The sequence below is a fragment of the Hippichthys cyanospilos genome, chromosome 3 (genome assembly GCF_059441005.1).
Source record: "Hippichthys cyanospilos isolate Australia breed blue-spotted pipefish chromosome 3, RoL_Hcya_1.0, whole genome shotgun sequence".
Classification (NCBI taxonomy): Eukaryota; Metazoa; Chordata; class Actinopteri; order Syngnathiformes; family Syngnathidae; genus Hippichthys; species Hippichthys cyanospilos.
In genome coordinates this window covers 5989369-6005793 of record NC_142371.1, presented here as the reverse complement: position 1 = coordinate 6005793, position 16425 = coordinate 5989369, and the positions used below count along the sequence as shown (strand labels likewise).

Genomic DNA, 16425 nt, shown 5'->3' with positions numbered 1-16425 from the left:
TGCCAAATGTAGGGCTGGGCAATATGGCCCATGAATACATTCTCAATGTATTTCAGTCAGTCGAGTTGGTTACAATTGTAATCAATTTCAAATTCATAAACCCAACAAACATTTACCAAAAGAAAGATTTATGTATTAAAAATTGTTTTTAAAATGTTGCCCATATAATGGAGGACCGAAAGTGCCAAAATAAATAAATAAATGTACCATTAAATAACTAATAAAAGTGTCATTAAATAAATTAAAAGTTTCATTAATTAATTAAGAGGGTCATTAATTAAAAAATGTTTTCATAATTCATTAAGTGTTTCATTAAATAAATAAAAACATTAATTACTTAATGAAACATTTATTTAATTTATAACAAATTTATTTCATTAATGGAAGATTTTTTTAATTAATAAAACTTTTAATTAATTTATGAAATATGTATTTAATTAATGACACTTTTAATGGCACACTTTTGCGACGTTTCATGCATTCAGTTTATCTGTGAAGCTCGCTCGTCAAAGTCTTGCTTTGAGGACCAGGGAAACCAATCAGGTGTTAGGACCCGCCCATCAAACGTTTACGAGCAAGGTTGACATATTAACTAAACCACCGCGAGATCATAGGAGAAAAGTCCGTGGCAAAATGTTTACTTTCTGTTAGTATCTACTACAGCAGAGTTGAATGTGGCAACAGCAGACCACAGGTTGAATATGGACAACCCTAACCCAAACCCTATATACACAAAATTATTTTCAGTTAGTCAGAGATAAATATAGGTTTACAATAGAATACAGATTAAATTATTTGACCTGATTTTAGGCTTAAACCAACCTTTCAGTGGATGGATAATGTTTAATGGATGGATAAATTTATAAAGGCAAAGCCACATTTCCAGTTATGGAGGTGAGAGTAATATAAAAGTAATGCAGCAGTAGTGTAATGCATTACATTTCAAAGACAGTTGTATTTTAATGTAATTACTTTGAAATGATCACAATAAGTAATAAATAATGAATTACAGTTTTGAAGTAACTTGCCCAACAATGGATATATATATATATATATATATATATATATATATATATATATATATATATATATATATATATATATATATATATGCATTGTGTGTATACACCATGGCGGATGGGGCCCATGAAACCCCTCAGTAAGTGAATTCCTTGAAGTAGGGTTGTGCTGTCACTTGCATGCATCTGCTCACACCCCAACCCTCTCCCACACATAGGTTTGCGCACAACTGTCACTCACAGCCACAAGCGCACAGCCTGAGAGTAGTGAAGTGTTGTTGCCAAAACACCCTTGTATAATACCATGACTCAAAGTAGAATGACGAGCAGTGGTTTAGTACTTGAATTTCCTTCAGGGCATGGATGGGAAACCAGCGCACTTTTGGCATACATATATTCGAGAACCTCAATTTTGTACTCATCACATGACATTTTCTTCATGTATTAAAAAAATTAAACAACTTGAAACTTTTGTGGTCTTGGCTTGATTGTTTTAGACGGTTCTATTTTCCCATCTAGCTGAAAGCAAACCAAGATAAAGTTTACACTTAGCAACACACAGCACAACAAACACACACACCAGACCTTTCTGCCAGTAGCAATGTTCTACCTTTGCCAAGTCTATGCACCACTGGAGGTTAAGGGTTCAGCTCATTTCAAGCATGCATTTTAACACACACACAAACTCACACAAATAGTGCACGCCAAAAGCACAGTCCAAGGATGGCAAAGATCTCTTTCAAGTCATAAACAATAGCGCATAGGCATAATTTAATCACAGAAATATTTTCCTCCTCCATTCACTCATTTACTTGTCATTGATGTTTCCTTCTCACCCACACGTTGACCAAAAAGAAAGCCATTTTGGAAAAGTCTATATCTAATTGCTCACTACTGTACTCGGGCATGGCAGTAGCTGAATAATGAAAGAAAATGTGCAAGGCAAACAGACCTTTTTTTTTCTTTTTGACAGAATCATAGTCTTGAGTCTGTACCTTATCAAATTCTCAGCAACAAACATGGTGAAGGTGTGCTCCTGGGAATGCAGTGCATTATTAAAAACATGAAAGTTGTCTTTTATTGTTTTTCCTTCCCAGTCTATATGGCCAAGACAACGTCCAATTCATTTGGCATGAGGACAAGAACCTATTACTGCCATAGCATTATTTCGAATGGACTGACAGTATTTGATATCTTAAATTTTAAAAATCATTCATCATTAATTACCCAAATATTTTGCCCTGAATGAAGTATATGCATGAGTGCATTGTTTGGTGTGATTGGGGGGGGGGGGGGTAAAAAAGAGAATGTAACAGAAAACAGACATTAATTTTGCTTACCATCTTCAGAGCAGTCATCGATGTTGATATTTGGATTTGTGGCTCAAAGGTGCACATTAACCACCTAAAATGACAGTGGCAGACAAAATTGAGAAAATCAGGTCAAAATAATAACAATAAAATACAGTTGTCCTATGATTGGCAGGCAACCGATTAAGGGTGTCCACCGCCCACTGCTTTAAGAAGGCTGAGCTAGGCGCCAACAACCTTAGTGTGGATAAGTGGCTGAAGAAAGTTGATGAATAGATGAATAAAACATAGTTTCTTTCCTCAAATGAAAGATCCTGGCTTAAGCAGTAGAAGATCCATCCAAAAATAACCATTTTAATAAAATATGCGTACTTTGCATCCAAGCTATACCTACTTACTGTTGTTTTTTTTTGTTTTGTTTTGTTTTGTTTTGGTTTGGTTTGGGTTTTTTCCGAACATATCCATGTTTTGTGATAACTACACAAGTAGCAGTTCAGTATTCCTTGTACAAGAAAACAAAACATTCAAAGACGAGCAAAATTTTATCTTGCCGGAGCTGTAATAGAACATAAAATGATCAGACAATTTAAGCTGTTTTATGACCGGACCGATGTGTCTGACCCTAATCTTAGCAAATAGATGATCCAAATTGTCTGTGGAAATGGTTAGACACACAGAGACTATTTGCCTTGAGGGTGCAATACTGACATAACACACACCACTCTCAAAAGTAAGTGTAGACGTACACATTCACACAACCCACACACAAAAGGAATTAGACGCACTGCTATCTTCCGACATCATGGCGACAGAACTTTTGTATTAACTTTTTCCATTATCAAACATCCATCCATTTTCTATACTGCTTATCTTGTTCAGAGTTGTTGAAAATTGAAGCTGGATAACAGCCGCTTGTGAGCCAAAGGCAGACTCCACCCTAAATTGTTGCCAATCAATTATAGGGCACCTATAGACAGCAGCTCTTCATTGAAATGGAACAGATTCAATGTAGGCTGTGGAATCCAAACGAAACACTTCACTATCAATGAGTCAAAAAAAAAAAATTGCAACTGTTTCAAAATCAATTCAAAATATAGTGTTTTTACCAAATACAACATGTCTGTCTTTTTGTAAAGTGTTGTTAAGAGTCAACGCAAAGGAGCACTACTAAAGCAATGTCTATTTTGACGTCAAGTACAATCTGCTCCAGTCATGCTGGCAAACGCCTAACTTTAATGATGAATTATTGGGATTTGTTTATTACTGTGAACTGTAAATCATTTATAGCTCAATAAAAGATTTCACCGATGCATTAAAAAAGTGATGTTGTCATTTGGCATAAAAAGTTCAGAGAAAAGAGACTATGCGAGCTCTGCTGATGTGTGATTATAGATACAATGGCGCCATGGAGCTTCAACCTGCAAATTTTTTGTGTAAATTCTAGGACTAATTTCTCCATTGAAAAAAGGAAAGATGCAAGCACATGAAAAGAAAAGAGAAAGACATATCTGAAACTTAACATAAAGTCACAGATTTAATAGTTTGGATCATTCTGTAGTGGTGCCAATAATCTCCACAGCTCACCAAACACACAGTTTCTATTACACCGCCGAATTACAAGTAAGAAATATTACATGAGCAAACGTGATCAGAAAAAGACATTGAAGAAGAAACAGCATCAACTGTAAAACACAAGAAACCACATGGGAGAAGACAAAAACAAAAATAATCAGAGACAAAGAACAAAAACGTTAAATAAGCACTCCAGAGCTTCCCACATTTCCATGAATTGGTCTTCCATTTATGAAGTCCACTGAACGGCGTAATTGTTAATTTTCCAACAATTGTGCTGCGTTCGGACCAAGAATATTGAACCTGATCAATTTAAGATTGTAGGCCTCGACACATTCCAGACTAGAGCTGAACGATTAATTGCATTTACAATATAATCATGATTTGAAAAAGCTTCACTTGCAATCGCAAAGACTGCAGTTTAATTTGGTCAGAGCGGGGGAAGAGATTCACAGAGTTACATTGCCATGCTAGCTTTTAGTCACACTACATTCAAATTAGGTTTTCATCTCACAAGTATCTAACATAATTGATCTTTTTCTCCTCGCAAGATTAGGTGTTTCCTTTGACTGACATGTCTCCGAAGTTAGCGCATGCACGTAGACGACAGTGTGCTGCTCCTTGAGCCATGGCAAATGCAGTTGAAGAGCTGTTAAATATTTAGAGGATGAATTCTGTTGATTTTGCACCAAACAGATGGATGAAAAGATCATGGGTCATGGGTCACGATCAAGTGGGTCACGGTGTTTATTTGTTGAAATATGAAATGAGGTGATATGTAGTGTGTTAATTACAACAGCTAATTAAAGACACTGGATTTATTTATTTTATTTGTTTTGTAATCACTGTCTATGAGAAATTGAGTGATTAAAAAGTGCAGTTCTTGTTTACTCATGTTTTATGTAACATGTTTTGAAGGAAATGATACAGCTAGTGATTTTAATTTAAATGTATACATGTAGCATCATTATTTTGTCATGGTGCATGCTTACCAAATGGCACATCAAAGTATTTAGTCATGTTCTACTTATTGTGGTGGATAAACTACCGTTCATATTAATTAATCCTTGATTTGCCTTTACCTTGGTATCCTATAATGCCTGTATCCTAAAATGAATTATTGAAAACTACAAAAAGTTTGTATTGCATTTCTGAAGTCCACTGGATAAAAAAATAAAAATAGAATTGGATTATGATCCATAAATGTTGAGCCCTATTTCAGATGCCAATATCAGGACAAATCATTTTTAACACACCAGAGAGCACAAGATAATATTATGGGATAAGCTTCTACAACATTAGACAATCTGTTTTTAGTAGTTCTTGGTTAAAAACCGGACAAAGGCAGCACAGTCACACATCCTGCGTGTTCCAGGCTTTACTTTCAGAGGAGAGACTCAACATGGAGCCAGATAGTAATTGAGAGCGCATGGCCAATTGGGCTGGGTTGTCACAAGGCAGCCAACCGTGTCAAATATTTCACCACCAAAGATTTTCTTCCAGCCATTTCCAATATCTAACCCCTTTCCAAATGTATAAACTCATATGTCCATCTTTGCACGGCCTGTTCCTTCAAAATGTCTTTTCATATGTTTAATCTTTGCATTGTGGAGTCCTTACTTTTTTATTTGTACCTTTACGGAATACCCATAGCCGTTTAGCACCCACAAAAGTAATTATTAAAATTTTCATCAACTAAAAGAACTACACGTAATACTCGTTTTCATTTAGACCATTGGAATTTGCTCACAGTCACAATAATCACTCATTTTCTGCCCTACAAAGGGGCTGTTCTCTGCACACTGGTCTGACAAGGACTAATAATAGACTGTACAATCACAATGAGAATATCTTCCTTTGACCTTCCCCTTCATTGTGAATTTGAGGGTTAATAATCATGATGAAAATATTTATGTTAATTAACTGTTGCATAAAGAAACAGTGCTCGCAAGTTGGTCGCTGTCAAGCACTAACCAACAGGCCTTTCACCTCAGCCATCTTGTGGCATGTGATATAAAATGTAGGAAGGAAAATAAGACTTTAATGTTTGTTGATTGGTTTAAAACTGCAACCAACAAAATTGTACTTCCTTGTAGAACAACATTCACCAGGTGGAAACTGCAAACTAATGTACAGTATAAGCACTTTTGAGATTTCAGAGACAGAGGCATGAGCCACTTTCGTGTTCAAATTGCCTTTGACAATACTCCTGGCCAAAACAATGTATTCTTCTGCACTCCTTATTGCCACTAAAGCTAACCCTATCTCACAAACAGGCCCTATGTAGACACATAATCACCAAATATATCAATGACACCACAGTGAAGAAATACATTGAATGCACGCATCAAATCACATTGATGGAGCTGGACCTGATCTTTTTTACTGCCGTCTATTTGCGGTAAAAGACACTACGCATTAAAACAAGTGAGGGGACCTGTGAAAAGAAAGGCTCATGTTACAGAAATCTGTTAAAGCAAGCAAAGGTTCACCATAGGGTCAGTCCTTCAAGGGGATTTTCCTCACAATTTCCTCTCAAATAACATGGAGACACAGAGGTAGAGTGGCATATGGCAAAGTCAGACATCAGAAATGGGCCTACAACACAATATTATCATATTCAGAAAGCGATGGGACCAAAGATGGAGAGCTTCTATTGGTACATTTATTTGTAAATGACTGGCTAACACAAGGGAGGCATGTTGATGCAGACAGGTGGATACAATCACACAGATGAGGACAGAAATGAGGGAAACAAAACATGAACCAAACACATGAAGAAACACCCAACAAGTCAAAAACACAACTAAAACCCCAGAAAAAGAGCAGAAAACCCGATACCAAGCCACAACCAACAACCCACCAACACCAACAGAAATGACAATACAGTATTTAAAATAACACACAGGAATATTATTGTGTTTTGTTGCTCAGGTTCGAGGATGGTGTTCTATTTTTTCAAATCCTCAAAATAAAAATGATGACAAAAATTCAGATTTTTAAATTGTATTTCTGTAATTTCATCAATGCATCAAACATAATAAATTAGTATTTTAATGGAAGTTAAACTTAAAGTGCCATACAGCAGAGAAGTCACATGATGTATCATTCTTTGCTGAGTGCGCTGCAGGGAAAGCAAACATTTACTCATGAAGGCTCATTATTGTAGCCGACTTAGTCATTTTCATAGTAGGCTAATATAGCTTATGAAGACACTTACAGCATGTGTTGCCTTCTATATAAGGCTTACAATAAACCATTTTTTTGGCGAGTCCAGATTGTTTTTTTGTTTTGTTTTCAATAATGGCTCTTTCAACATTCTGGGTCTCTGATCCGAGCTAGAATATATAATTGGTAATGTAGTATCCCCTCTGTGTTTTTGACATCACTTTGATCTTTGTTCAATAAATAGGCCAGTTACCCTGTGTCACCCTTCTTTAGATGACTAGTGCTGCTATCACCTTCCCATCACACCCAGCAGTGGAAACTCGAACCAGATCAGGGCTTGCCTTCACAAACTGTATCACGGCCCTGCTCAGCTAACAGCAGACTTCATTGTATTACAAGTTTAGTGAGACAGCACGCTAGAGAGGACAGAGTAGACAATAACAGGTGAACGGAACATCAGCAGGTCACGATTAACATCAAGCAAATATCTAGCTGTAAAATGGATGAGCCCCACATCCCCATCTTTCTCTAATACATTTTTCTCATCTTCCATGGCCCTTTTCACATCCAGTTACTCTATAGCCATGTTTCATTTTTTCAGCAGAGCTCATTTTCCCCTTTTTTTTTTTAAATTCATCCTCCTCCTGTTTTGAACAAACACAAGCCAGTCAGTTCAGTCACCAACTGAAAATGACCGCAGGCGTAGAGGGGAAAAAAAAAGAAGAGCATTGTGAGAGTATGTCGGTATTGGTGGGGGTGGGTGGATGGTTTGAGGGAGGTAATGAGACAGAAAAAAGGTGGTGTTGAGGGCGACAGTGACAGACAAATATGGGAGCAAATGAGAACCTTAGACAGAGCAAATGGGGCGACTTTTCCACCCAATGAACATCAGGGTTAAAAAGTCGAAGCAGATTTCAGAAACGTCAATTCCTTGCAACAGAAGCCATTCTTTCATCAGTCTATTCTGCCAAATCCATGGTTGGAATGAAATGCTGTCCACTCCTGCTCAGACAAAATGGCTCACAGCTAAATACACGTCTTATACTTTTGAAGGATATGTTTCAGAAAACCATTTAATAAATAAGCCTCACCATTATGTGAGGACATGATATGGATGGGTATTTTGTACAGGAACGTTTGCAGACAGAATCCTTACAAAAGTATGCACATTACGTTGAAAAGATTTGTTGACTTCAGGTTCGAGTGTCAGAGATTTAAAATGCGTATGGACTGCTTTGACCACATTTTCTATGATTTCTAAATAAATGCGCCAACCCAACAGGCACTGGTTACAGATTGCTTGGCAACTACCACTTGTGTAGTTACTGTTCTTTCTGAAGGAAATAAATCTATTTGAAATATAGAGATTTGCAAGCACCATGACCTGTGCTGTTGCCAGCTATGCATTACCAGACATGTATTTATTCAGGAGCCATGGAATGCAAGGTGGTGCTTTTTAATTTATATGTATAGGTAGAAATTATTACAGCAAAACGAATGTTCAGGTCACATGGCCAACAAAATGTGTATACAGAAAGGTTAAGTGCTATAAAGCATGTCACTCTTACTCAAGTTATGTCTGAGAAAATTTAGATGGAACAATTTCCTATATGAGTTCTCTCTCCAGATCAGATGCAAGACGAGGGATACGTGAATTTGAATGCTCTCTCTTTCTCTCTCTCTCTCTCTCTCTCTCTCTCTCTCTCTCTCTCTATATATATATATATATATATATATATATATATATATATATATATATATATATATATATATATATATATATATATATATTTTTTTTTTTTTTTTTTTTTCACATTTGTTTTATATCTCAAAAACCTGGAATTTGAACCTGTTTTACCAGAACCGTACATATTAGTGTGGCGTGAGTCACAGTTGAACCACATAGCTGAATCGACACACTGAGCTGAGTGTGTTCCTTGCTGTAGCAGCAAGAGGGAGCAGCAGTACAAAGCACACAAGCTGCATTTTTTGACTGCAATGATGTCATTCTTCCAGTCAGTGCCCAAAACAAAAAGGTTACCGCAAATATTGAAACTGAGTTCAGCTCATGTTATGGATGTTCCACATTTCATGTTTATTTGCCATTAAGTATTGCACACTTGATGAAATATATATGAAGTATTGAAAATTAATTCAGTTATGATATTTTGGGAGTTTGTCATCTGAAAGTGTAATGAAAATTCATTCAGTCATGATATCTTTTGGAGTTTGTCACCTGAAAATGTAAGTCCTATCCCCTTTCACTCACATAAGCTAAATCATTTGACAAGTGGGAGTGGGCATACATTTAAAAATTGTGTCCTTACATGCCCAATGTTTTTATGTTTTACCCTATTAAAATAAAATAGCACCACTTTGTTGATACAAACCCCGACAGTGACCTTAGGAAAGAACAGAAAATGAGCGAGGATGTCTCGGGTGAGATTTGGAACGTTATTTTCACTGGGATTTGCTGTGTGATGTTTCTCCAACAGGCTGCTGAGTGCTGCAGCATGAGGATAGTCACGCTAGAGCTGCTTTGTATGAATAACATTTCATGTGCAATAATCTGCGGTTTTCTTGTCACAAAAATTGCACACGAGCACAGACGGTGGTGAATGGCTTCAACCAATGCCACAATCACACATCTGTCTGTTCATCTTTCCCGTAAACAGACCATATATACAAGTTTCATCTCTGAAATTATGTATTGAAGGGTAAGAAATTGAATTCAGGCAGTGGTGCCAATTAAACAATATATTTCACATAAAGTTCAAAGAAAATAATATCATACTTGATGTGAACCTATTGACTCATACCAGCAGACTAAATTACACTCCAATGAGCCTTACAGTTTTGATACTGCAAGGAATGGCAAACTCGGTTCAAACTCGGTTTGTATGGTTAATATTGTTTCTCATTGGTTGATCATCAACATCAACTAATGGCAACTCTCAAGTAAACAGAGTGATACAAACATGTAAACATCTAAAGCACTAGCGTACTAGAGCGGTTGAAATATGACAATGACTTTGGATAACTCGATGCACCTTTCGACATTGAACAACCTGTTAATCAAGTAGGCCTTGACAAGGTGTGGTATGATGCAGTGGTTGCGTTACAACACTTGTGTGAATGTGTGAGGGAGTGATTTGCCAGTACTCCAATTAACAGTCAAAGCTGGAAAAAAGGTCATTACACAGCTGAATAGGAGATGTAAATTCACGCTGAGCCACACACAGAGACTCGAAATGATACATGAACACGCAAGCTTGATTAATGAAAATGTAGGCACTGTGACAATTACATATAATTTCATTTTTGCTTGGATTATCAACAGGAAACCCTTCAAGGACAAATTGTGATGGGTGTAGTCCATGTCACTGGTGATACGAGAACCATCATGACTGTCGGTAACCAGATTAACTATTACAAGCCAACTGTTTTGCCTGTTTGTTTCTGGCGTTGCTTGCTTCTATTGACTTCTGTATAATACGAATCGGACTGTGCAAATGTGTGAACTGAGTTCACAGATGAGTACTTCTTAGTTGAGTACTTTCACAGTAAGAAGCTCACTGATCTCCTGAGGGGTGAACTTCAATCAATACAGTAACACAACCAAATGCGGTACAGTTGCTAATTAGAACAAGCCAGGGGCTGTAAGACATCTCTCTGTATTGTTGCCCATGCTACAAAGTATACAGTTATACATTTTAAATTCATGATATTTGAATAATGCCAAGCATTTTCACTCAACTTTCACACTTCAAAGTTCCCAAAATGTCAAAAGCCATCAATAAGGTTCAAAGACATCAACAAATGTTCAGCAAAAGTATTCAAGTTAGTCCACACCAACCCTTGCATCCATAAAGCCACATTAATTGCTACTGAAAACATTTTAAAAATTTCATCACATTGTGTGTTCATCCACGCATGTTTTATTGTAGCTCATCAGCATGCAAGGAGGAGAAGTAGAAGTAGAAGAAGACAACAAATAATGTGTATCTCACAATTCCATCAAGATACTGCACTCATTCACAAATTTCGATTGCGACTTATTAGCAGTGGTGCGTCGTTATATTCATTTGGTTACGTCTCTTACAGTGTTGTAGTTTTAGGCTAAAGTTTATATCCAATCAGAGTTCGGCTCACTTCTGTCGCCAGGCTGTATAAAATCTGCCTCTGTGAGTGAATGGACATATAGAATTAACAGATAGCATTAGCCAATCAGAACAGGACTTGGTGACAGTAAGGCCAGCTAGAAAAGCCTCATGTTGAACGTAACATGTACGCGGTCTGTCACTGGATACTCAGCATAGGAGTCAGCATTATGCGGGTCGACCAAGCTTGGCTGTTTGGCTTTGACAATCCTGTGTCCTGTGCTTCTGTAGAGTTTTTTGCATTATTTGGCATTTTTTGCAATCATTCGAATTTTTTGTAAATATTTGTGTAAATACTGGAAAAGAGAACCCTGGGGAAATCAACCAGGAAGAGGAAACACTAGTTCAAATTTACCTAACATGGTAAAGTTTGATTGAGGAATATCCAGTGTTCCCCTCCTTTAAAGTCAAGCACTCATCTGACATGTTGTTACAGACCACCATAAAAATCAGCTGAGACATGTCACCACTATTAACTAGCCCTCACTCCCCACGTAGCCCCTCACACATGCAACACACACAACAACTGCTGCTCCCGTTGGCTTTCACACCTTGTCAGAAGGTACTTGTTGAACAAGTTGTTCAACGTCAATGTCGTATCAGGTCATCCAGATGTGCGAACAGACAGTTTTGGGACAGGAAAAGGAGGCAGGGAAACCAGGTCAACTGGTGCAGCACATGTGTCTGCAGGCATCTACAGATCAAAAGACAAGAAACCAACTGAACATCTGCACATGTCCTGACTTGTCTGAAATGATGCAGACATTTGTTGGAGTGGATTTATGTCTAATCCTTAAAGCGCCATTGTGGACGTTGCTAATTAACTAGCATTGAAAGCTTGCTCTTACTAAACATTTAAAGCAGCGCACTTGTGAGCATTCAAACAATGTGTCTCAGACAGTTTCTCAAGAGTCACATAAACAGTAAACGCAAAAAGTGTGAGGCCAAAAAATGGACACACAGCTCTTGTTTTATTTATGGTCTTAAATCAAGTATTACATGCGGCTTTCAACTCGGTCTAAGATAGAATAGCAGGTGTCTCGTAATTTAGAGTTCTGTCTTCACAAATAATGAAACAACATTAAGACAAGCTGTCAGGTGATCTTACTACTATACTATACAGAAAATCCTCACAGAAAATGCACCCACACAAGTTAAACCTCTTCAAAATATGACCATTGGGATGCGCTACATTTAAACAATGTCTGTAATTTCCTTCCTAAAAATGTTATTTTCAGCCGGATTCATTGCTTTCCTAAGGTATGCCATAATAGAGAAAGTGTTTGATGCTGCAAAGCCAAAATGATTACAAATAACTTTGAAATAACAAATAACTAGGCTGAGCTGAGTAGCATCATCCTGCGAAAAAGGGCAGGAAAATTGCTTGAAAACTCCTTAATAAGTAGGGTCAGCAGATTTGCAAACACAGAAATTGGGACATGAAAATTTTGCTAAAAATGAAATATGAAATTCATTCTCACCTGGAACTATTCAGAACACATTTAATCACTAGTATGGTGGTTGTGTTATTACTTTGACTAATGCTAAATGTTATCTTGAATGACAGTTCAACATCACTATACTGTTTAACGCACTCACCATGGTGAAAAGTTTTTTGCTTGGTACTGGCGTTGTGCCAGTGCAGTAAAATTTGTATTTCCCACGCCTGTAATTTGCGTGGGCTGTTCTGATTTTGCTTTGTCAAGTAATTACAAATCTTTTACCATGTATCCCCTGCAATGTGCTCATGGACTAGTTTCTGTTGTTTGGGCATTGGATTAATATTTCTATTTTTATTTCCAGGTTTGAGATGTACTGCTGAGTGAATGCATCTCCGGTAAGAGCAAGAACAGCACTTGCTTTCTTTTGCTTCTCCACGTAGCTATCGATCATCTGATGTCAGTATTTTTTTTTTTTTCCAGAAAATCGTATTCATGAATCTGAAAATTAATAGACACATCATACTTCGCTACCCAACACAGGGCAACCACTGCAAGAATTATCACATTGCTACAGTATGACTTCATTTTCCATGATTCATCGACACAAAAGCAGGAAGGAGTTCTAGTTCCAATATCACATGGGCATTAAAATACAGTTTGAATTCCTTTTCAGTTGGTTTATAGTATAAATCGGTGTGACAACCGTGTGATTGAACATACCATACATAGAGCATGCCCCCCCCAATGCATGTAGAATGACGTTGTCATGTAAACGTCCAGCACTCACATCAGCTCATGTAAACACACAAGTACTTGCATAAATAACAAATGGAAATGTAACCTTAATAAAAGATTTGCTTTTGGTGAAACTAATTGTGTTCTAAATATTACCTGTTCCATAGTATATGTGCATCTGCAGTTAGCGTTTAAACCTGTGGTTTGTGGTTGTTGTTTTTTTTTTTGTTCGTTTGTTTCATGAAAATTCATACGTTCTACCAAAGCTTTCCTCCGTGATCGACCATTAGAATGTGATTGGGCAACCCTGGGCAAACATAATACCTGATTCATTGAAAGACTTTTTCAATGCTTAAATGTAAACTGCACACAGTTGTACTGCGGTTAAACAGTTCGATTTGTTTCTGTCTCCCATTGTGTTGGTGTCAGTTCAGCATTGTATACAAACTGACTCCTCAATATTTTAACTTGCGTCACATTAAAAGTGTTGTTATAGTGTTCCTTTGTCTCTTGCTTTCTTCCTCTTGGTCTCCTTTTTATTTGAATATCTTAAATCAATACAAATTATACCCAATGCATAATAATACAATATACAGAATGCGCAAAATTTAAAAATAACAAGCTTGCCATGAAAGAATATTTCAAGATTGTTATTTCCTTCTTATTTACGCCACTCTGAGGCTGCTGCCGCCCCAGGAATGACAACCCTTGTTGGGATTCTGTCGCATCAAGCCGGCAGATTTGAATGCTAAACCCATTAGCCGAGCATCACTCACAGTCAGAGCTGGCGATGATAAATAACCCAACCAGAGGAATCTGATTAGGGGAGATGGAGGCAAGAGATCTGAGGGAATGAGTAACAGCAATGTTGCTGTTATCAGCCCTCAGTCAGATTGGAAATTGCATACCGAGACAACATGAAATGTTCATCTGCAATGAGTTGTGGCGGCTTGTTTCCAAAAACATGAGTTGGGATCCAAAATTGGGTCTGAGGTTTATCACTGGTGGGTTTGCAATTAAATGAAAGCTGAATTTTTCACGCTTGTGTGTGTTTAATCCCATCAATGTGCACAACAAGCAGGCTGTTTAAAAGTGAACGTTAATCCAATAGGAAGAATAGGGTGACTTTGGAATGTTTTGTTGCCTTAAAGTTAATGCTACAGGTGAGTCTACCGTGTCTTTTTTTTTTTTTTTTTTTTTACCAGATATTCACCTATAAATTCCATACATGGTAAATATGAAGTTACGTACATTTGAAATGACATTCAATTAATCACTGAATCTGGATTTTCTGAAGATCTTCACTCTCATATCATTTTTGTTATTTTTGCTGACTTCTGATCTTAAAGTGTACAAAGGACAAATTGTTGCTGGGACATTCTCTGCTCTTTGTGGTTTCTCCTTTTGGTAAGTACTTACACTTGCTGACCACAGCCTGGTATGTTGTCACATTCCATATTCCTGAATTCAGAGCAGGGGTACAAGTTACTAAATAAATTGTGCCTTTGAGGTTATGTTATACTTTCTAGTTATATTTTATAGCACAAGATTGGAAACTGTGAACTTCAAGAAAACTTAAGTAAATGATCATTTTCACTCCGGGTCAGAATAAAGAAACTCATATGGTTATATTCATTTCTTATACACAGTGGTCTCATGCTCTCAGACCCATAATTTTTGACAGGGACGCATACTGTACTTTCAAATTGGACAAATCATTGGACGCATCGTTTTATGACATCAAAATATAATTCATATAATTCATTACTCATCTACTCTTTTATTCAGCAAAACTTGACAACGTACATTTTTTTTTTTGACAACCTCATCTGCAATGTTTGTTTGGATGTCAGTGTGCGGAAAAGTAATGAGAAAAGCGAAGTCTACTGCGTTCATGACCACAGTGGCATAAAGGCTCTTTTTAACTAAAATCCATATGCAGGAAAATACAACCCAATATCATGTAAATGTGTTTATATCACACACAACACAACATTAAACAATCAGACCTGTTTATTTTTTCACAGCTAATTCAATTTAGCACCACAAGTTCAGTGCGAGCATGTATGTACCACCTGTATGGTATCTTTAACAGGTCTCATAAGCACTCTGTGAAAAAACAAACACGTGCTCACTTTCATCGATTGACCTTTCCCACCATGTGTTATTAATAAATGCAGGTTGCATTAGGAAAGGTTAACGAGCAGCAGAGTCATAGATTCTCACTTGGAATACAAACAAGAGCACTAAGGAGATGGTCATATGACATAGTTTATTGTTTTCTGTTACACTCACAAATAATACCTGCAACCACAAAGGAATGATCAAATGAATAAATCCCAAGTTATAAGCAAGCATACATTACAAAAGGTTAAGCAATGACACGTCTTTTTTCCACACCAAACAAACAATCAATCTCATTCCAAATGCCACAACATTATGTGTATAACAGTATGCACAGTGTGCCTCGCACATTGTGTTTAAGAAAATGCCACTTTGACTTGTGACATATCGAGTTGGCTGTTTTCACAGCCTCCACTTTTTAACTGTGCCAATCTCCATGTACATTGTTCTCTCGCCACTTCGCGCTTCACTTTTTGTAGTCTCAGTGCTTCATTTTTATGTGCGTGTGTGTGTGTGTGGGGGGGGGGGACGGATGCATGAGGGAATGACACAGGCTAAACCCTTGAAGAAAACTCGCATTGTGGTGAATGGGCAGGGAAATGGAGGGGGGTAGCGCTCCAGGCTTAGGGGGGAAGTAGCAGTGGCAGACCATGATCTGATGCAGTGTGTGTTGTGTGTTGTAAAAAAAAAATAAAAAATACATGCTTGTTTGGCCTCCATAAAAGCAATTAGGAGATCATTGGGCAAGGGAAAGAATAGTAGACAAGGTTTTATTAAATTAAATCCTACTTGCAGAATTTACTTATCTGGTCCCCATTAACTGCAAATAATAAGGGAACACTGTATCAATTGTATCATACATGTCTCATATATTGTACAGTGTATCTTAAGATCT

The 16425-nt window shown here is 37.2% G+C and overlaps 1 long non-coding RNA gene across 1 annotated transcript in view; it reads right to left on the bottom strand.

Annotated features, from left to right (window-relative positions):
* The window catches only part of LOC148425604 (uncharacterized), a 79460-nt gene that overhangs the window by 39843 nt on the left and 23192 nt on the right, over positions 1-16425 (bottom strand). Inside the window, exon 4 of the long non-coding RNA XR_015865125.1 lies at positions 2360-2423. This is a non-coding gene — a long non-coding RNA (uncharacterized LOC148425604). The remainder of the gene's footprint in view (positions 1-2359; positions 2424-16425) is intronic.